This window comes from Colias philodice, chromosome 24, assembly GCF_061535455.1.
Source record: "Colias philodice isolate Cphi_HAF_F1 chromosome 24, ilColPhil1 Martin Lab GWU primary, whole genome shotgun sequence".
Lineage (NCBI taxonomy): Eukaryota > Metazoa > Arthropoda > Insecta > Lepidoptera > Pieridae > Colias > Colias philodice.
Genome location: NC_143109.1, coordinates 5064822 through 5087078, shown reverse-complemented (window position 1 = coordinate 5087078; position 22257 = coordinate 5064822). Strand labels below are relative to the sequence as shown.

Here is a 22257-nt window from a genome sequence, read left to right as displayed (position 1 = left end):
ATGTAACAATACAAAACTAATAAAAAATCACAAACTAATTCTGAACTGAAACTCTACATAAACTTATAATATTAATTACAGCACTTATTTTTCAGGCATTACAACATCTAATCCCAATCTTAATGGTTACAAATAAACGTAAATTATATAATATACAATTTCTTAAGAAAATTGTATTTGCATATCAAATTTTATTTAGTTTAATATGTAATTTTTACAGTTATAAAGAAACGAAGAAATACTTTTTAAACGTTCTCAAAAAAAATAGTTACGCAACGTATTTTTTATTGGCTCTAAATTTAACAATTATTGACTATAGTATTATAACAAAATGCCTATTATACTTGAAAGTCTGAAAACGTGCCATTATTTCAAGTTAAATCTGGTTCCGTGTTTTAAGATTCACATTTATTTCTTAAAAAACATTTTCGTCATACTTTCTAGGTTCGTATTCTTTACAATATTTTCGTTGTTAACAGTTATTAGACAAAGATTTTGTTTATTTGTTTGTTTGATTGGTTGAGCGCGCCTATCTCAAGAACTATTGGTCCGATATGAAAAATATTTTCAGGGTTCTTGACAAGACCAATAGGAGAGGAGCAATGCGGGCAAAACCGCGGAGCACAGCTTGTATTAAATATTCGAATCGCATTCGTCTCATACAAAGAGCAGATGCATTTCACATCTGTTTAAATAAAAATTACTTTAATACAATTGCTATTTGGTATAGGTACAAGTATTAGGTTCTAGGTACAAAATAAATCTATGTAGAATATAATTACAATCTTTTGTAAAGTCTAGACAGCTTTGAAAGTCTGTTTCCATGATGAGAATGATTGATTGATCTTCAACAACATTGTTGAATTGAAACAAGTACAATACATTTTTAACAAAACGTCATAGAACGACTATAAAACTTATTTGGGAAACAAAAACCATTTAGCCAGTTTTAAAGTTTAAAAAACGCAATTAAAGATTAAACTAACCGATTTAGATACTGTTACTTTTTTCTTAACTCGGTGTTAATAACTAGTACGTAAAATATTAAAATCTAGCAAATCTGAAATCACTAAATAAATTAATCGAATAATTAAATAAATAAATTAGTTAATTAATTTTTCAATTGTGTAAGATGGTGCTTTCAAAAAAATATATTTAAATGATATCAATATGATCTAAAATGAACTTATATACAATATCAAAAGAAAATGTATCGATGCGTAAATGTACTGTACCTATTGTATTAATTATTTTCGTGGTTTATAATATACATCTATGATAACGGCATACACACATAATACAGATCTTAGCCGATTCTAATAAGAAACCTCACCTGTCAACGTTTCTCAAATTTAAATTATCCTCGTTCATTTGTCATAAACTTATGTCACATGCCACCATAATAAATGTTTATTGTTTACACTTTATTAATAAAACTTCATAAAACACATCACTAGAAATGTTCCATTTTCAAAATTCAAAATTTGTTTACAAAACTGAACTGTCAAAATCGTTCGATTTTCAAATTTCGCACGGCACGTGCCCGATGCCCTCTGAATGCGCGTGCGCTCAAAACTGACGTGTTTTAGGTAAAAACGGTGCAATGTGTCTTTTTTTGTAGAAAATAGCAAAAATTTCACCCCACTAGCCGGGGCACCCCTCGATTTGATTATTTCGACAGGGGCCGGTGCATTACGCATTAAGCTTGTCTTACATGCCATCGTGAACATTTAAACAACCCTTTAAAATTTGCATCTTATTGTTCAAATTTATTTTAATTATTTGTCGTGTACCTAAACCACATAGATTGAAAATTAACATACACGTTACTGAATTGAATTCCTAACTTTAAAAGCTTTTTGTATTGACAAATTAACTCCACTTTCTTAACTTCCGCAAAGCATTATGTAACTTGTATGTATTCACTATATTTTCAATAAAAAAATAGGCAATAAGTTAGTAATTATATTGCAGATCAATATCACAAAGAAATTCGAATTACAAAGCTTATCTTCATACAAAGCTGTTTTTGTAAAATAATATTTTGTTGCTACATGTAAGCCATCCCTAACAGCAAACAATACACGATGCTTTCCGAAAATTTGGAAACACTATCAAAAGGGCGCGGCAGTGTAAATACATGTGTCCCTTTCCATCATTCGACAAAACACTATTTCTGTTTCACAGCACGTAGCTTTCTTTAATATTCGCCGTCCCGTTTCCACATTTATGATTAAGAGTAATGGTGTAATAAATTTAAGTTCAGCCTGCTTTCAAATATTTTTCGCTTTTTAGGGTTCCGTAGCCAAAATGGCAAAAACGGAACCCTTATAGTTTCGTCATGTCCGTCTGTCCGTCTGTCCGTCTGTCCGTCTGTCACAGCCGATTTACTCGGAAACTATAAGTACTACAGTGATGAAATTTGATGGGAATATGTGTTGTATGAACCGCTACAAAAATATGACACTAAATAGTAAAAAAAAGAATTGGGGGTGGGGCCCCCCATACATGTAACTGAGGGATGAAATTTTTTTTTTCGATGTACATACCCGTGTGGGGTATCAATGGAAAGGTCTTTTAAAATGATATAAAGTTTTCTAAAAAACATTTTTCTTAAAGTGAACGGTTTTTGAGATATCAGCTCTCAAAGTCGTAAAAAGTATGTCCCCCCCCCTCTATTTTTATAACTACGGGGTATAAAATTCTAAAAAAAATAGAGGTGATGCATGCTAATTAACTCTTTCAACGATTTTTGGTTTGATCAAAGTATCTCTTATAGTTTTTGAGATAGGTTGATTTAACTGTAATTTATTATATTTGCTGCTACGGAACCCTTTGTGCGCGAGCCCGACTCGCACTTGGCCGGTTTTATTCTTTTAAGAAAACACGAGGAAACTTTCGCGTTATTTCGCGTATAAACAAAATTCGGGGGCCTGTTGGCGCCTTTTTTTCATTAGGCATGTTTTTTTTTGCGCAGTAAAAAGTTTTTATATTAAGTTGTGAAGTTTAATTACTTTATGGAAGTTGAACGGTGAATCTATTGGTTTGGATTATTAATTATAACTATTTGTATGATTTCTCTATTTTTATGAAATTGGGCTTTTAATGAAAGTTAATTTTTGTTTGTTGTTTCGTGTTTCAGTGCGATATTGTTAACACGTACCTACCTATTTAAATTGAGGTTATGTAATAAATAGATTATTTATAAATTGAAATTCGATTTATTTTCATTACTATTATTACTTACAAAATAGACAACATGTTACCTTCCCGTAAATATATCATTCTGTGTAAAAATTTGTTTTCCGACATTCATTATATAGGTCCACGCCCGCGAGGTGTTGCAAATGCCAAAGTCGGACCTTTTCGACCCTCGTAATCGTATAACAAGCAACTATATTGCTTATTTGTGATCTAAAGGACAGTTTAAAGCATTGTAGACGCTTTGTATTATGACATACCAATATTCTGCTCTTTTTATAGCGTGATTCGACATTTTCAATACTACTTTTGTGTTAATTATTTGTTATGTAGTTTTAAAACACGATTTTAATAAAGAATAGAATTTTATCTAAAGAATCGAATCTAGCTACCAGCATTTAATAGACTATCACATTTAATAGAATTTGAAGCTAAAAAGTAAGTTCCTCGTTTTTTTAGGTGACTGGTTAAAACTAAAAGTACTTTTAGTATCAAAAATATCAATAAAATGAAAAAAATATATAATCCAGGTAAGTATATTACTAAAAACCCTAAAAAAGTGTAGCTTTAAAATTTTAAACATTCGCCTTTAAACGCGAACATCTAGAAAGTTCCAAAGCCATGTTAAAAATAGGCATTATTTCCATTACTGTTGACCGCCAAATTTAATGTCGTGCAAGTAATTAGGCTACCAAAAGTGTCGCTTGGCATGTAACTAAACTATATTTAACACTAATAACAATATGTATCGGACTTTATAGCGATCACTGGACGCCATGTTGGTTGCGTTTTATAAGATGTCAAAATAATAGGTTAGGAAAATCGATGTTTTATAAAAATTCTTGGCTTTTCTTTTCAATTTTTATAGATAATATTAAAATAAAGGAAATCGGTAGAAAATCTTATGACTTTATCGGGATAAAATACAATTTCAATTGAGAACCTTCTATAGCTCTACATTTATTAAAAACATTGTTAAATTAAATAAATAATAATAAAATGTATTTATGTCGAAATATTGCGTAATTTTTGCAATAAGTAAGTTTGAAGGAAGAAGCAAACAGCACCAAAGGGGATGTTTTCATAATGTTGATCATAAACAAAAACAACCGCATTAGTGATGCGTGTTATAAATTCTTGAAGATATATGAATTGTTTACATAAAAATATGACGTTGTATAATAAAAAAAAAGAAATAAATAACCTACCCAGTTTGCGTTTTTAACCTCAGTAAATATTCTCTAAATTTATTTTCAATGAGCTGCTCTAAGCTGTAAATGCTAAAAAGTTGAAATTAACTGTAAAAACAGCTCTTTGGATCCGGATGAAATCTTGCACAGAGATAGATAAAAAATGCAATCAATCATGCATTGAGAAAAACAATTGTTAAATGTTATACTATACTAACTTTATACGCATAAGAAAAACACGTACATACAGAACTAAGCTCTTACCTCATTCATTATTACCAAGACATCCTTACATTTCATTCCAAACATAAAAATATAGGCCGAAATTTTTCAACTCGAGTGTTATATTTTTATGCAGTCGTTAACTTTGAAATATCGGGGAGGGGGTGGGAGGGTGGCGCAAATAAAATAAAAATAAAGGCCGATTATAGTCGACATTTTATAATGGCTCCCAAAATGACATGCGGGCGCCGGCTCGTCGGAATGCGTGGAGTAGCGTTATGTACCTAATCGTAAAAATATTCTGAAATATTTAGTGTATGAGGCTCCACTGAATTGCTGTGCGATAGTTCTGGGAGGATGAATTGTTAATAGAATGGATGTTTTGGATTGCACGGAAGTATATTTGAATATGTGAAAAAAACTTATAAATATAGTAAATAACAAAACTGCAGTTACCTCGTATCAAGGAAATTCCATTTTTAGTTTTTCGAAATCATCCCTTTATAAAGACCCAACCAATAATAACAATACCACTTATTGCAATATATGAAAATTATAATACTAAAGTATAGCAACATACCAAAAACTTTTGCAACAAAACATCAACTCCACGCCACATTCGTCGTTCATGTCACCGCATATTTATTTTCAATCAAACGAGGCGGGAGTCGAACCCACACCCCCGCGCCAGGTGCTATACATTTTATAATTATCGTTGTCAATATGATTTCAGTTCAATTTAAAAATTGATAATCAAAAGGGGAATGACGAATATGACGACGTGTGAGTTTCTGAACGAAATTTTGTATATTTTTAAAGATTTGTTTTTGTATGAAATCGATTATGATAAAAATCGATTTTAATGGTAATTTCTATTACAAAACTTCCCAAGGTTTTATTCAAAGTATATATACATGTGTGTATAGTATATATAAAGTACAATATAATTAAAAATAAAACAATTGAAAAACATGGTGGTCATTCCACATAGCTTCAAATATTTAAGGTTAAATAATAAATAGTCATATAGAAAAGTCTAAATAAATGGTTAATTTATAATAAACAGTCATATACCTAGAAAAGTCGAAATAACTCGCGTATCACAAAGCTCCCCAAAATATTTGTCCGATAACAATAATCGATGAACAATTTAGTACAATTTTAATTCCACCTTATCATGTTATCTTTAAAACGTATCGTTGATAAAAATAAAAATAATTTGGACACAAAATCGATATGGGTTACGTGAACGCTCGCGGTTTGGCCTTCGTTCTTATTTTATACGAATTCAGTTAAGCTTTTGTTAAAACCTAAATCAATTTACGTTTGTATTATTAATGAAATTGACCATTCTGGGTAAATAGTGATTGAAAAACTAGCATGTGCCCATGTGGCATAATATAACAACTGTTTAAACCAAGTTTAAGCCCTATCTAAGTAGGTATAGCTTACTAGACTTTTTTATATCAAGCAAGTCCCTTTACTTTTCAAGATGACCCACTTAACTCACAAATATACAAAATTCATCGCTACAATATAAGTATAGATTTTCAAATATAACACGGCCTTATATGAATAAAGATTTATATGAGATTGTCTTGAACGTGCGTCAAATTGACGTGAATACAAAGAAAGCACACACACACAGTTACACGCACACAATCACACCCCACCACCCTCTGTCGAGAGCTTGAATTTAAATTCCAAATTACGATGTTTTCCATTTTTATGACTTGGTAAAAATATTTCAGGATATCTATAAATATATGTTCGCGAAAATATCGTCGACTGCTACGTCAAAATCCTCGGTATAACGGAAGGAAAATGTCTACTACGGGAACAGCTGATTGTGATTATTTTTATTATTCTTAAAAGTAGCGAAGTTCTGATGTTTTATCGAAAGGCTGTTTTATGGAAGACTTTTATGGTGGTGGCAGAAATACATAATCACATAGTACCTTCTGTTCAATCAACCTAATATCAGTAATTTTAAGAAAATGATGCATTTAAATCTAAATAAGTTGTCCTTAATTAAGTGTCGTCTTCTTCTATCGTCTTCTACTGTAGTACTGTCGTCTTATTCTAACGATCCTTCCAAGATAAGGCCTCCAAAAATTCTTGGAATACTCATGTCAAATGTTTTAGTAGAATTTTATGGACTCATTATAATTATTGTAATCGTGATTTATCTTTCTTTTAACATTTAAGCCTTGTAAACTTTTGAATTAATATTAAAACGCTATTTTGTTTCATTCTTCCTTAAAATAAATACATTAACAGAGATAGGTAGAGATAGTACCTAAATTATTTCTTAGATATTATGATTTAGATTTAGAGCCGATGTTTCAATCCTTGGTTAAAACTTACCCGTCCAATAAAGTATTACACGATAAGATTAAACATTAAAATGTTACCTATAAACTTTCAAATAGGTACGGGCAATTAGAATGCATTTTTAAAATGGTAGTATCATACGTTATTCGACGAATAAGTTTTAACCAAGGATTGAAAAATCAGCCCATACTTACATTATTAAAACAGTAATTACTTAGTTTAAATTAAAATTATGTATTTAAAATTACCCAAAATGGCAAAATTAATTGTTAATGGATTATAATAAAGTAAATATATTTTATTCGTATAACACACTATAATGCAGAAATAGATAAGTACCCTTGAAATCGAATGTTCTCGTATATTCTGTCAACTAGTATCCTCATCCTCAAAGCATACTCATTTATCACTTTCGGTTCAGTTAATCCTATAATAAGAATCTGAATAAAATTATGTTAATATTTTTTAAAGTTTAACGAGATTCCTGTAAAATCGAGGAGATTCTTAAACTTCTCGAAGTTTTAAAAAATACTTTTAATCCCCGAATTTCTGTGATTTTCTTTTATAAGTAGTATCACGTATTAGTAGTAATTAGTATCTCAGATAATAATATAATACTATACTGATATTAGTATTATTTATTTACAATACTGAAAACATCTAAATATAGAATTGAGACTTCAGACTACTTATATTAATAGGATTTAGTACGAATTTCTATTTGAAGAAAATTGTAGGTTTCGTAAATATTCACTTGTAAATAGGTGTTCAGTTTATTTATTCTTATTTTTAAAGTAAACTATATAGAGGGACTATTTTCAGAGATTTACTTAGAAAAATAGAAAATATCTTATGTAGGACTGCTAATTATGATTGTAATAATATTGTCAGACTGAAATCTATTTTTATTGTGATAACCTATAATACTTACTGCATTTATATGTATTAATAAACCTCATTGTATTTATTTGGCTCTATTTTTGAAAAAAACCGATTCTAATTGGACTCTATTTAAAATGCAATAAGATTTATTTTTCTAACAAGAAGTCAGGAGTTTCAGCTCATGCTCACAGCTCAGCTCAGTCAAAAGAAATAATATTAAAATGTTTCACCGAGATAAAAGTCGTCGGAGTAGCCTAAGTTACTTAAGTTATTATTGTGGAGTCAAATAAATGATCTTTCTTTCTTTCTTTCTATTAGACAGAGCCTCTTCACTATTTCCGTCAACAAAAATCATCCAATAATATCCCTCCGAGCGACGTGAAAGACAAACAAACAAAATATTGGTAACCCCATATACGGATCACGCTTAGCATATTTTTAATTATTAAGAAGCCCTACTATTGGACTAACGTATTCAATGTAAAGTGATATTCATAATCGGATTATTTACAACAACTTATTAACTATGTAAATTCGTTTCTGACGAATATAATTACACAAACGCAAAAACGTTGTACATTGCTCTTATTATACGTTTTTGTAAAATTAAAACGAAAATTCAGACTGTGTTTGCAGCAATGTACTGTATTCAATTTTCTTTTTTAGTTCACATTTCTTATAAGAAAATCGCTGCCCATTGAAAGCTTACTTGAAAGTTTCACAACTTGACTTTAAATACAATGTAGTATTTCTAAACTTGAAGTTTAAACCATTGAAACCTAACAGTTTTAAATATATAAATGTAATTGTGGATTTGTGGGTTTTGTTTCACTTCGCTTCGTTTTAAAGATTTAAGCATACAAGGGGACATAGGGACATAGGGACAGAGAAAGCGACTTTGTTTTATACTATGTAGTGATGATCAGAAGTATATCTTATAAGAAAGAAAATAATATGCATTACCTATATAATAACTTAATTCTTATTAGACTTTCAAACTTTAGAATGAATTCGTACGAAATATAAAGAACAAAATGATAATAATTAACTTTATTTATCTATGGAAGCAATTACTTACGAAAATACAAGGTTTCACGTGTTACGTTGCTAGGGATGCCTGAATTAGGTTTCTAAATAACCTGAAGTTGCTAGCCCTAAATCATTTAGGACTGAATAGTTTCCATTGTGAGTGATATACTTCTTTAGCTAATAATGTCTGCTCTTGTTATAGATGTGAAAGTTTTTGAGGGTAGTGTGTGTGTGTTTGTTGCTCTTTCACGCAAATTCTACTGAACCGATTACAATGAAATTTAGCACACATATAGAGAGTAACTTGGATTAACACAAAGGATAGGTTTTATCCCGGAAATCCCACGGGAACGGGAACTATGCGGGTTTTCCTTTGAAAACGCGGGCGAAGCCGCGGGCGGAAATCTAGTACTATAATAGTTGTATGTAACATAATAATACTAAATGTAAATACAATTCTTATACAAATAGTTATCTAAAAGAATAATATCTAAATTTTAAAAGAGTATGTTTTAGTATTCCAATGGTTTAACTATCGTGTTTGTCGTGTAATCAAACCTGTTCAGCTTTTTCTGCTTGTATAAAAATGGTATAAAAGTATATTTTATTGCTGATCTAACGTTTAAATGTAAAAATAAACATAATTTAACATTCAATTGCACAACTCCTAGAGAATAAATAAAAATATATCACAACATAAACCTAATTACCAGCACAATCAAATCAATACAGAAGTCAACAAAACAAAACTAGTCCACATTAAAGCAATCTCATTCGTTGAATTCGTCAAAGAAAAATAATAAAACTGAAAATAGTAGGAATAAAATAAAATGATATAAAGCGAGCGAAATACGGCATACGCACGCACACATACACACTGGTCCAATTTATAATATTGTTTTCCTTAGGATATATTTTTTCACTAGTGTGGGGGCGGGTGGCCTCCCCGAACCCCGGTTATTATTAAAGACGTAGACTCACACATTCTTGGCTGAGTGTGATTAGATTAATATAGAGGGGGCTTGGATAAAACTGATGTGGCTGTTTTAATTGCCAAATGGAATAGCTGGTCGGTTGAGAATAGTATTGATTAGATATAATTTTAACTAACTAACTAATCAGAGGAAAAAAGTCAATAAGATGTTTTTAATGACGTCATGCTAATAGGACATCAAAGTTAGTCGTTTTAGATTGAATTATATTCATATTAATAAAACATGGTTGTTGTAAACAAATGAATTAAAATTTAATACCTATTTATTAAAAAAGCATTTGCAACCACGTTAAAATAGAGCATCTATAATAAGTCCTAAGAAATTTCACAAAAAATAATTTCCTTTATCGATGTTGTTAAAAAGTAAAAACCAAAAAAGCTCCTGTAGTCTTCAAACATCTTATTTAAAAGCTCTTCATGTATCTCTACATTTATTAGTTATTACAAAACGCACAATCAGTACCTATATAAAATTGAATCAAAATAATTTATGACGTCACATACGCATAGCGGAAAGGTCGGAGTCGTAGATCATTGGGTCAATAAAACAGATAATCTATAGTGTTAGATTTTATTTCAAATAACCTAAAAATAAATGAACTGGTTATAAATAAGTCAATTATACTTACTTACTTACTGGAGTGGCGCAGGGACCCAAAGTGAGTCTTGGCCTCCGAAGTCAATTATGTCCTATTCAAAATATATTGTCTTTATTTTTAAATTTATAGGACCTATGAAATAGAAATGTCTTTCCTTTTCAATTTAAGGTAAGTAAGTAATTCTTATAAAAAATAAAACCATAAAACTTTGGACCCCTAAATACATATTATATTAAGACGTAAACAGGGTTGTAAAAATTACATCACTTCCTGTTTTTATGTATGGTCATACATTTGTTACGTAACTTCTGTAATATTTTTTTATCACATAAAAATTGTTAAAACTTACTTCTCCTCGAGTTGAGAAAGTGCAATAAAAACTTTGATTGTAGAACATTTGACGACATTCGAAATGGAAAAGGTGTTGCCAGACGAGACGCGTTTTGGACGCTACACAGGGACGCTACGTGTCGGGAACGGCCGTGTCGATAATACCCACAGCGTCTCTGTATCATCTATACTAATATTATAAAGCTGAAGAGTTTGTTTGTTTGTTTGTTTGAACGCGCTAATCTCGGGAACTACTGGTCCGATTTGAAAAATTCTTTCGGTGTTAGATAGCTCATTTATCGAGGAAGGCTATAGGTTATATACCATCACGCTACGACCAACAGGAGAGGAGCCACGGGGGTGAAACCGCGCGGAGCGGCTAGTATTAGATAACATGTAATTTATTGTTAGAACTGTTATCATTGGATGATGATCATTAAATTAGGTTAGTTGATAAGGTTTTAAAGTTATATGTTAATCTGATATTACTGTTGAGTGTTGTATTATAATTTAAATTTATGGCGCAATTAAATTATATTTTTAAAAGAATCAATAAAATTTTAGGTATTTTACAGACTGCTCATAATGAAGTCTGAAAGAGGAAATTAGTGAGCTTATTTGTTTGACTTGATTCCCTGACTAAAAACCAGCCTTATCATAATTATATTGTAATAATCGCATCGAAGTAGATAATTGTAAGGTTGGCAAAAATAACTAAATTGTAAAAATGTTTATGTAATGTTACTAGTATTTAGCCCCACTTTATATTATCCGGTATACATAAGTGTCTTTAGGTATTCTATATCCATTAAGATTTCCGAAAGATCCTATTTTTAAACATTCACAAGCCATAAACTTACTACTTGTTATGAATGTTTTGGCACATGTACAATAGATAATTTTTGTGTCCCTTCGTCCAGCATACTCACCACAACTCACCATGGAATCCTGATATTTCATGAATGTCAAAAAACTGTTCTGAAATAGTGCTAAATAGTGCCCAAAGGAAAAAAATAGTGCTCTTGTACTTGCGAAGTTATAGCCATAGTTCGATGAGTATGCTGGACGAAGGTTTCGCCCAGCATACTCACCTCCGTCCGGAGAATCTGTATACGCTTCAAACATAATTCATACTTCAAAAAATAGTTCCCAAATAGTGCCAAACGGTGCCCAAAAAGAAAAAACAGTGCTCGAATAACTTCGGAGTTATAGGCTTCGTTCAGTGAGTATGCTGGGCGTAGGTTCTACGCCCAGCATACTCACCTCAGTGCGCGAATATCGAACGAGCTATAGGTATAATTTACGTCTCAAAAAATTGTACTTGAAATAGTGCCCAATATCAGTCCAATTTTTGCTTGACTTTTGACTTAGAAAACCATTAAATTTTAATGTAAACTTCTACATACTAACGTAAAATGGGGTACAGTCGTCGACACATGTTTTTGGACAAAAATATTAAACTTTCTAATTGTAGACTTCATGTTATTGGAAATAATTATGGTATTTTCTCACATGTCAAAAACTTTCGATTAAATGCATTATTATATACCTATTTTATAAATAATAATAAATGAATGAAACTTTAAGCGTAAATGAAGTCTATTACTTCAATGCATTGTGTGTTTGTCTGAATAAAAACAGTCATTTGCAGCCAATAAAATTAATATCTTGAAAAATTGTAAAAAGGAAATTATACAGTTTCTTTTTGTATATATGTTGCAGGCAAAACTTATAACCAGTCAAAACTAGTACTGTGACATAGTTATACAAATTTTTAAAACTCTTTCCAATAGTTTCATCAATGAAAGGTTTAGCAATAAAAAACATTTTTAATTACTTACGTTATTTATTACTATTTAAAGGGCCAAAGTAATCAGAATTCTAGTTAACTAGTTCACAGCTTTTGTTAACATTCATAATATAATCAATGTAAATAGAAAAAATTGTAGTTTTAATATTGTATATAATATACATATAAAAAAATGTTTAGCGTCGCGGGCGCCGCGCGTCGTAAGCCCCATACCTATTGACCGTACGTGCATCCATTACTGCCACACTATATTGAACTTTATCACATGAGGAATACAGGTCAATTCCGTAAACGTTGTGGTACCGTCCTTGATCCGGAAAATGATTATTTTGAATAATTTTGTCAGTTGTAATGTAAGCATTAATAACAGCAACTTTATTTTTCATGCATGATTTACTTCATTTGATATCTTAATCCTTCAAGCGCCGTGATCTAGACAAATATATAAAATCATTGTTCCTAGCTACCGGGGTCCCATGCGACGCGCGAAGGCTTAATCATATTATTATAAAGTATTATTAAAATAATGTGTAATTAATAATATTGCGATTCTAAAGTAAATACTCCCTTACATAGACAATATAACAAAACAAATAATTTACACAAGACAAAAATTGTTAGAAAGAAAGTTAATAATATTGTATTCGACTGTACTCAATGTAATGTATGTAGAAGTTTACAATCAAATTTAATGGTTTTCTAGGTCAAATGTCAAGCAAAAATTGGACTGATATTGGGCACTATTTCAAGCACAATTTTTTGAGACGTAAATTGTTCCTATAGCTCGTTCGATATTCGCGCACTGAGGTGAGTATGCTGGGCGTAGAACCTACGCCCAGCATACTCACTGAACGAAGCCTGTAACTCCGAAGTTATTCGAGCACTGTTTTTTCTTTTTGGGCACCGTTTGGCACTATTTGGGAACTATTTTTTGAAGTATGAATTATGTTTGAAGCGTATACAGATTCTCCGGACGGAGGTGAGTATGCTGGGCGAAACCTTCGTCCAGCATACTCATCGAACTATGGCTATAACTTCGCAAGTACAAGAGCACTATTTTTTTCCTTTGGGCACTATTTAGCACTATTTCAGAACAGTTTTTTGACATTCATGAAATATCAGGATTCCATGGTGAGTTGTGGTGAGTATGCTGGACGAAGGGACACTAATTTTTCCATTTGCCAAAAAAAATATTAAGTATCAAGTATCAACTACCAACCATGTATTACCAAGTTAGCAGCGTTCGAACCGCGACGTTCAACCGCCGCACGTCTGGCGATGCTCGCTTGTAAGCACTCGTGTTTATCGCGGCCCCCATCCATCCGTCTTGTCCTATCCACCGCAATTTATTTGTCGACGGCCTGACGGAAACTCGGACGATTTTAACTACATATTTCAGACGGACGACGTTCAATTGATCCAAAATATATTGTTTTGTTGGTCTACGGAGTTCTCCCTTTGTGTTCTTGAATGATGAAATGGTGTAATGAATTAGGTTTTTAATTTATTTCTAGGTAATGTCTTTTTACTGAATATGTATGTACTTGCAAATTAATTAAGCTTTTGGATTAAACAATACTTAAAAATATGAAAACGTTCTTGAGAATTTAAACTACACAAAATGACAAAACCTTTTTTATATAGACCATCACATGTGTCTTAAAGTTATTTAGTCGGTCAGTGGATACAAAACGCCCAAGTAATTTTCTTAGGAATTTGCTGAATTTAATTTTAAAATGAACATTATGTAATGAAATGAGGATAAATTACGAAGCGAGTTTAAATTGAAACAAATTGTTACAAGAAATTTCTTGTTATGTATAGGTACTTAAATTTTATAATGAAAACGTAACTAACTTTATACAATTCAAACTTTTTCTTGAAAATTTTATTTTGCAACTTGAATGCATTTGGCGTTTTACATAAATGTCAAATTTCATAAAATACACATGTGCGAAGTATGAATTTACTACTAAATAGTAGAATTCCATCACTATTCATTATTCCACTAGTAATGTATTTATTCCGTTCCGTCCAAATCTCCACATTAGATTTAATTTAACATAATAAACTACCCACACAAAGTAGATAATGAAGTAAATAATCTTAATACCGCGCTCATACACATTAAAACTTAACAGGAAAAGAGAGGGCGCTACTCCGTCCCTCTTCAGGGCCGACCTTTCAATTTTCGTCCGGCGTTTCTTATTTAGTTTCGCGCAAATTATCTCCAATTCTTCATATTATTAAACATCCAGGGGGGAACTAGCCCCCCCGGGGAGGGGGTTTAATGACGGAGAGCGGTCATCGCCCCCTCCCAAAGTCCGGCACTTGTTTCTTGTAAAATTTTTCCCCGATCTTTATTTTCTTTCGCTGTAGACGTATATAATTAGAGGGGTGCGCCTGTGTGCGTCGCGCTGCGTGTGTGTGTCGGCGCGCTGCGTGTGTGTGTTATACAGGGTGGTAAGTCCGGTTATTAGTTTTCTTGTGAGTTTCGGGATGTTTTTGTTAGATTTCGATAATTTCGCGACAAGCCGCAGGGGCGTGGGATCGATACGACGTGAGGAGGGGACGCTAATCCCAAATTTTTGCTAATTATTTATATGTGAGATGCGAGTTATATGTCGAAATATTAAATCATATATGTCCTTAGTTCCTAATTGGGAAATGTGTTTATTAATACAATATAAATATCTTCCTTGATCTAGTAATTACGACTAAATCACGGTCATTCGCAGTGAAATATAACTTGAATACATTTATATAGCCTTAGTCACGAATTAACATATTATAAGAAAAAGTCGTGTGTCCAATCCTTAAAGTTGCAATAATTTCTTATGCACTCAATGTTAATATTTTTCTATTACATATTTAAATAACATCATTTACGTATTTAAAACTTTACAAACTTCCTGTTTCGAGAATTTTCTTAAATAATACCTGATATTTGATTTTTCCAAGAACTTCCCTAAGAAAGTTATTTTTACATCTCTCAAAATTTCGTACGTGGGAAATTTATTAAATTATTAAACTAGATATATAATAATCTAGTTTAAGAGAAACCCACGTAACTACAAAAAAAAAACTAATCAATCAGGTAAAATTTCTAATAAATATAGAACACAAGACCAAAACCTTTATGTAATTTTATTAAGAAATGGATTGATGTTATTAAACTATGTAGGGTTTAATGCAACTACCTCTATAAAAAATATTAATAACCAGCAGTCCACCCCGGCTACGCCCGTGGTACATATTTACGTTTTCTCTACGTAAGAACCATCCTCGTACTTCAAGGAATATAATAAAAAAAGAATTATCGAAATCGGTTCAGCCGTTCTCGAGTTATGCGCTTACCAACACATTTTGCGATTCATTTTTATATATAAAGTATTAATATTAATAACTAGCGGTCCGTCCCGGCTTCGCCCGTGGTAGGTACATATTTACGTTTTCTCTACATAAAAACCATACTCGTACTTCAAGGAATATAATAAAAAAAGAATTATCGAAATCGGTTCAGCCGTTCTCGAGTTATGCGCTTACCAACACATTTTGCGATTCATTTTTATATATAAGATTTAAGGTGATGAATTAATTTTTCTAACATTTACGGCCCTTTTCAAACCTTCGTAATTTTTATATTATTAAAGTTGTCGTGATGAAAATTCTTGACAAGAAAGTTCAATAGTAACACAATACGTCTACCGTTTTAGAAACATGATTCCATGATATTTTCTCGATAGAAAAAAAATACAAACTTCTCATTGTTATTTTTTTATAATCTCTGGCATCTTCAAAATAACAAACGTAAAGTTACGACTTTTTGGATATTAACTATAAAATATACAACCTATACGTCTACCGATTTAGAATTTTGAAATATGCGATGGTTTTGAAATAAACAAGAAATACTTGAAATTAGCGCGCGACCAGCCAATATAGCGAGAGCCGCCCTGTACCTTCCTACCCCGATCGCTGCACGAGGCATTCCCGCTACGGCCGTCACACGGGGAACTTGTGTCGCTCGCGCAATCGTAAAAAAGGGTGACAACACGATAAGACAAAATGAGACAAATGGGGACAATAAAGAAAATAAGAAGAAGAAACATAAAGGTTGGAGAAAAAAGAATTCTTACAATTGGAACAAATTAATGAAGAAGTTGGTTTTATTTTAAATTTGATGATAATTGTATTATAGACGATGTTTGATATGTACCCCTGTTTTAAGTACATAACGAATGTGTAAGATTTTTTTCATTTATAGCATAGATAATCTTTTCAGAAATCCGGAATCCAGAAGGAAAATAAACCCACTGATTGTTCACAATGTGAACCCACTCCTTTGTAAGTACCTTTATTCAGTCAAAAATGTATGTTATCAACGTTCTACTGGTTTTATCGCATGATTCCATTTTTAGCAAAAAGCAACAAAGTGCAAAGAAATAAAAAATCATGGTGAACTTAGTGGAAGTATGGCGGACGTGATATGGAACAGGAGCTCATTGGAGTAGTATTATATTTAAAAAAATACGAAAAAATTTCAAGAATTACATTTCTTAGTAGGTGGTAGATAAGTATGTTGTATAAAGAATTTGATGTTGATATTTATTTCATTTATACTTACTACACCTGTGCGGGAAATTGCTTAGTACTAAAACAGGTTTATATTCATATTTACATAGTAATGTGAGTTTTAATTTCGAAAAATTTTGTGTAAGTATATTAAATTGAGTTCCTGGGTGATCTGGAAACACAATTGGGCCCGGAAGATGGCGCTGCAGTCACTCCTCCTAATCACATGAACCGATTTGGATGAATATTTGTGTGCACATTTCATTGTTGTGGGATGATTGGTTGATTCGTTTTCACATTAGCTAATATTATGTATTTTTGTTGTAAACTTAATTTAATGTTTATAATACATTATTATTGGTATAAATAAGCCAGTGTTCGTCTCACATTGCTGTACCTGCCTACCTACCCTACCAGGGCCTAACTTTGTTCTGGCTATTTTATTTTGATTATTTGTCTATACAAATATTATAAAGAGGAAAGGTTTGATTTTTTGTTTGTTTGTTTGTTTGTATGAATTGAATAGGCTCCGAAACTACTTGGCAGATTTGAAAAATTCTTTCACTGTTGGAAAGCTACATCATTTCTGAGTGACATAGGCTATATTTCATTTTCAAAAAAAATAGGCATCCTTACTAAAATTACGATAACGTAATCCAAGGTGTGAAAAAAATATCAAAAAACTACCTTACATCGCGTGCGCTGCGAAAACTATTGATGATAGAACAAAATGATATACTACATTTTTTTAGAACACACCATTATCTTCTATACAAATATTATAAAGAGGAAAGGTTTGATTTTTTGTTTGTTTGTTTGTTTGTATGAATTGAATAGGCTCCGAAACTACTTGGCAGATTTGAAAAATTCTTTCACTGTTGGAAAGCTACATCATTTCTGAGTGACATAGGCTATATTTCATTTTCAAAAAAAATAGGCATCCTTACTAAAATTACGATAACGTAATCCAAGGTGTGAAAAAAATATCAAAAAACTACCTTACATCGCGTGCGCTGCGAAAACTATTGATGATAGAACAAAATGATATCTATACAAATATTATAAAGAGGAAAGGTTTGATTTTTTGTTTGTTTGTTTGTATGAATTGAATAGGCTCCGAAACTAGTTGGCAGATTTGAAAAATTCTTTCACTGTTGGAAAGCTACATCATTTCTGAGTGACATAGGCTATATTTCATTTTCAAAAAAAATAGGCATCCTTACTAAAATTACGATAACGTAATCCAAGGTGTGAAAAAAATATCAAAAAACTACCTTACATCGCGTGCGCTGCGAAAACTATTGATGATAGAACAAAATGATATACTACATTTTTTTAGAACACACCATTATCTACAAAAAATCAGCGGCAGCATATCTCTAACTATTACAGTCATGTCACAATAAGCGTTTTTTTATTGAAAAAAAGAAATTAAAATACCACCGCTACAAAAAGCTCTTTATTTGTACCTTGGTATTAACCCTTATCAAAATAAACGATGTATTATTTAAGACTGCTTCAATATCTTTATATTACTTTTTGAATTATTCGATTCTGACAATCCATTCAAAAGATATCACGAGTTAAAAAAAAATTAAAAAATAAACTGTATTCGGCTAGCTATGCGTTGTAGGCGTCACTCGGGCAGGGGTACGGGAGGGGGGTTAAGATCACGAAATAAACTTGCCGCGCGGCTTACTCGCGCGGTCGGCTCCCTACGTGATGGACGTGTGCGGAATTTACGCTTGATAATAATTCGTTTAGTAAGTAACTAAACCGATTTAAAAAGTTCTTTTCAGAACTAAACCCATTTATATAAAACTAGCTTCCGCCCGCGACTCCGTCCGCGCGGATGTCGGTCTTCGCGTGGATGGTTTATTTCTCCATTTTGAGTAACTCTGACAATGACATCTTATAAATATCTATTGGACCCAAATACGGCTAGGCCTATAATAATACGGAACGTGTGTTCGCGGTTCTACACTCTACAGAACAACGTCTATGGATAAAACTGAAGAATTAAGATTAATTTTTTTTCTACGTATTTTTCCAGGATAAAAAGTATCCTATTTTACGCCCAGGATAATAAGGTATAATTATACCAAGTTTCATCGAAATCTAACCGTCAGTTTTCCCGTGATGCCTTCACATACAGACAGACAGACAGACAGACAGACAGACAGACAGACATTTAATGCCCGTGCGAAGCCGGGACGGGCCGCTAGTAATGAATAATTACAATTAAAATAGAGTGCAAAAAATAAATACATGCGTCAATATATTTTGTGTTTTTTTTTAAACAATTTTTCTATTTAAAAAAATATCATTCCGACCGCGGCTTTGCCCGCTTGGAATTAGGTTATATCGTGAATCCTGTTTTATCCCACAGAAGTGTTCAGTTCGGATAAAAAGTATCCTATGTGTAAATCCAGGCAATTAGCTATATTTTATCAAAATTGGTAATGTAGTCTTGACGTGATTAAGTAACAACTAACAAAAAAATATACAAATTAACATCCAAAGTTTCGCATCAGTTTTACTGTATTAGTGATATCTTCCACTCTTGACTTTGACTGAGAAGAATTAGGGTTTATAACTTCTTTCAGAAATAGTACCTTTCATTTCTGGGCATGATGTAATATCTACGTCAGCATCAAATTCTATCTAAATCAATTCAGTAGTCCGCGTTATTGATTACCATTTCATTTTTTCAGAGTAACAATATTTTTTGTTATTTTAAAGATTATTTATAACCTGTATTATTTTGTAATAAAGTAAACATTACGAAATAATAATAATTATTAATAATGTCTAAGTAGTTGTTGGAAAGAAGATTATTTGTTTATAAGCAAGAAAATAAAACCAATAAATCAACAATTGAATAAATGTATAACAATATTATAACTGTATGACGACTCCATACATGTTTGTCCCGAGTCGGCCAGCGGCAGCGCGGCGAGTTTGCAAGAATGACTTCGCGCACACCCGCGTTCACGATAGCGAGCTATTAGACTCCGCCCGCCAAGCAGTGGATTTTTTTTTGTGTATCGTCTTAAGATTTAAGGTGATGAATTAATTTTTCTAACATTTACGGCCCTTTTCAAACCTTCGTAATTTTTATATTAACAAAGTTGTCGTGATGAAAATTCTTGACAAGAAAGTTCAATAGTAACACAATACGTCTATCGTTTTAGAAACATGATTCCATGATATTTTCTCGATAGAAAAAAATTACAAAGTTCTCATTGTTATTTTTTTTAAATCTCTGGCATCTTCAAAATAACAAACGTAAAGTTACGACTTTTTGGATATTAACTATAAAATATACAACCTATACGTCTACCGAGTTAGAATTTTGAAATATGCGATGGTTTTGAAATAAACAAGAAATACTTGAAATTAGCGCGCGACCAGCCAATATAGCGAGAGCCGCCCTGTACCTTCCTACCCCGATCGCTGCACGAGTCATTCCCGCTACGGCCGTCACACGGGGAACTTGTGTCGCTCGCGCAATCGTAACAAAGGGTGACAACACGATAAGACAAAATGAGACAAATGGGGACAATAAAGAAAATAAGAAGAAGAAACATAAAGGTTGGAGGAAAAAGAATGCTTACAATTGGAACAAATTGATGAAGTAAGTTGGTTTTATTTTAAATTTGATGATAATTGTATTATAGACGATGTTTGATATGTACCCCTGTTTTAAGTACATAACGAATGTGTAAGATTTTTTCATTTATAGCATAGATAATCTTTTCAGAAATCCGGAATCCAGATGGAAAATAAACCCACTGATTGTTCACAATGTGAACCCACTCCTTCGTAAGTACCTTTATTCAGTCAAAAATGTATGTTATCAACGCTCTACTGGTTTTATCGCATGATTCCATTTTTAGCAAAAAGCAACAAAGTGCAAAGAAATAAAAAATCATGGTGAACTTAGTGGAAGTATGGTGGACTGTAATATGGAACAAGAGCTCATTGGAGTAGTATTATATTTAAAAAAAATACGAAAAAATTTCAAGAATTACATTTCTTAGTAGTTAGGTGGTAGATAAGTATGTTGTATAAAGAATTTGATGTTGATATCTGTGCGGGAAATTGCTTAGTACTAAAACAGGTTTATATTCATATTTACATAGTAATGTGAGTTTTCATTTCGAAAAATTTTGTGTAAGTACATATATAAAATTGAGTATTTATATTTATTTATTTATATATTTATTATTTCTTAGTACTTACATATTAAGTTAAATAAATTTTTTTTGTGTTGTATTGTTAGCATGTACCTAGCGATATTTCAGTGAGGAAGAGGGAACTTCCCTACTACAGGTCTATATGACTTAAAAGGGAAGTTCCAAATGTTTGTGACCACACCGCCATGCTGACCAATAAATAAATTGTTTAAATTGTTTAATGGTTTAAATTAAATTGAGTTCCTGGGTGATCTGGAAACACAATTGGGCCCGGAAGATGGCGCTGCAGTCACTCCTCCTAATCACATGAACCGATTTGGATGTATATTTGTGTGCACATTTCATTGTTGTGGGATGATTGGTTGATTCGTTTTCACATTAGCTAATATTATGTATTTTTGTTGTTAGAAATTAAACTTAATTTAATGTTTATAATACATTATTATTGGTATAAATAAGCCAGTGTTCGTCTCACATTGCTGTACCTGCCTACCTAGTACCTACCCTACCAGGGCCTAACTTTGTTCTGGCTATTTTATTTTGATTATTTGTAATGAATAATTACAATTATAATAGAGTGCAAAAAATAAATATATGCGTCAATATATTTTGTGTTTTTTTTTAAACAATTTTTTTATTTAAAAAAATATCATTCCGACCGCGGCTTTGCCCGTGTGGAATTAGGTTATATCGTGAATCCTGTTTTATCCCACAGAAGTGTTCAGTTCGGATAAAAAGTATATCCTATGTGTAAATCCAGGCAATTAGCTATATTTTATCAAAATTGGTAATGTAGTCTTGACGTGATTAAGTAACAACTAACAAAAAAATATACAAATTAACATCCAAAGTTTCGCATCAGTTTTACTGTATTAGTGATATCTTCCACTCT

The 22257-nt window shown here is 31.9% G+C and overlaps 1 long non-coding RNA gene across 1 annotated transcript in view; it reads right to left on the bottom strand.

Moving 5' to 3' along the window:
- The window catches only part of LOC149477708 (uncharacterized), a 298415-nt gene that overhangs the window by 96815 nt on the left and 179343 nt on the right, over nucleotides 1-22257 (bottom strand). Inside the window, exon 2 of the long non-coding RNA XR_016317552.1 lies at nucleotides 11672-13756. This is a non-coding gene — a long non-coding RNA (uncharacterized LOC149477708). The remainder of the gene's footprint in view (nucleotides 1-11671; nucleotides 13757-22257) is intronic.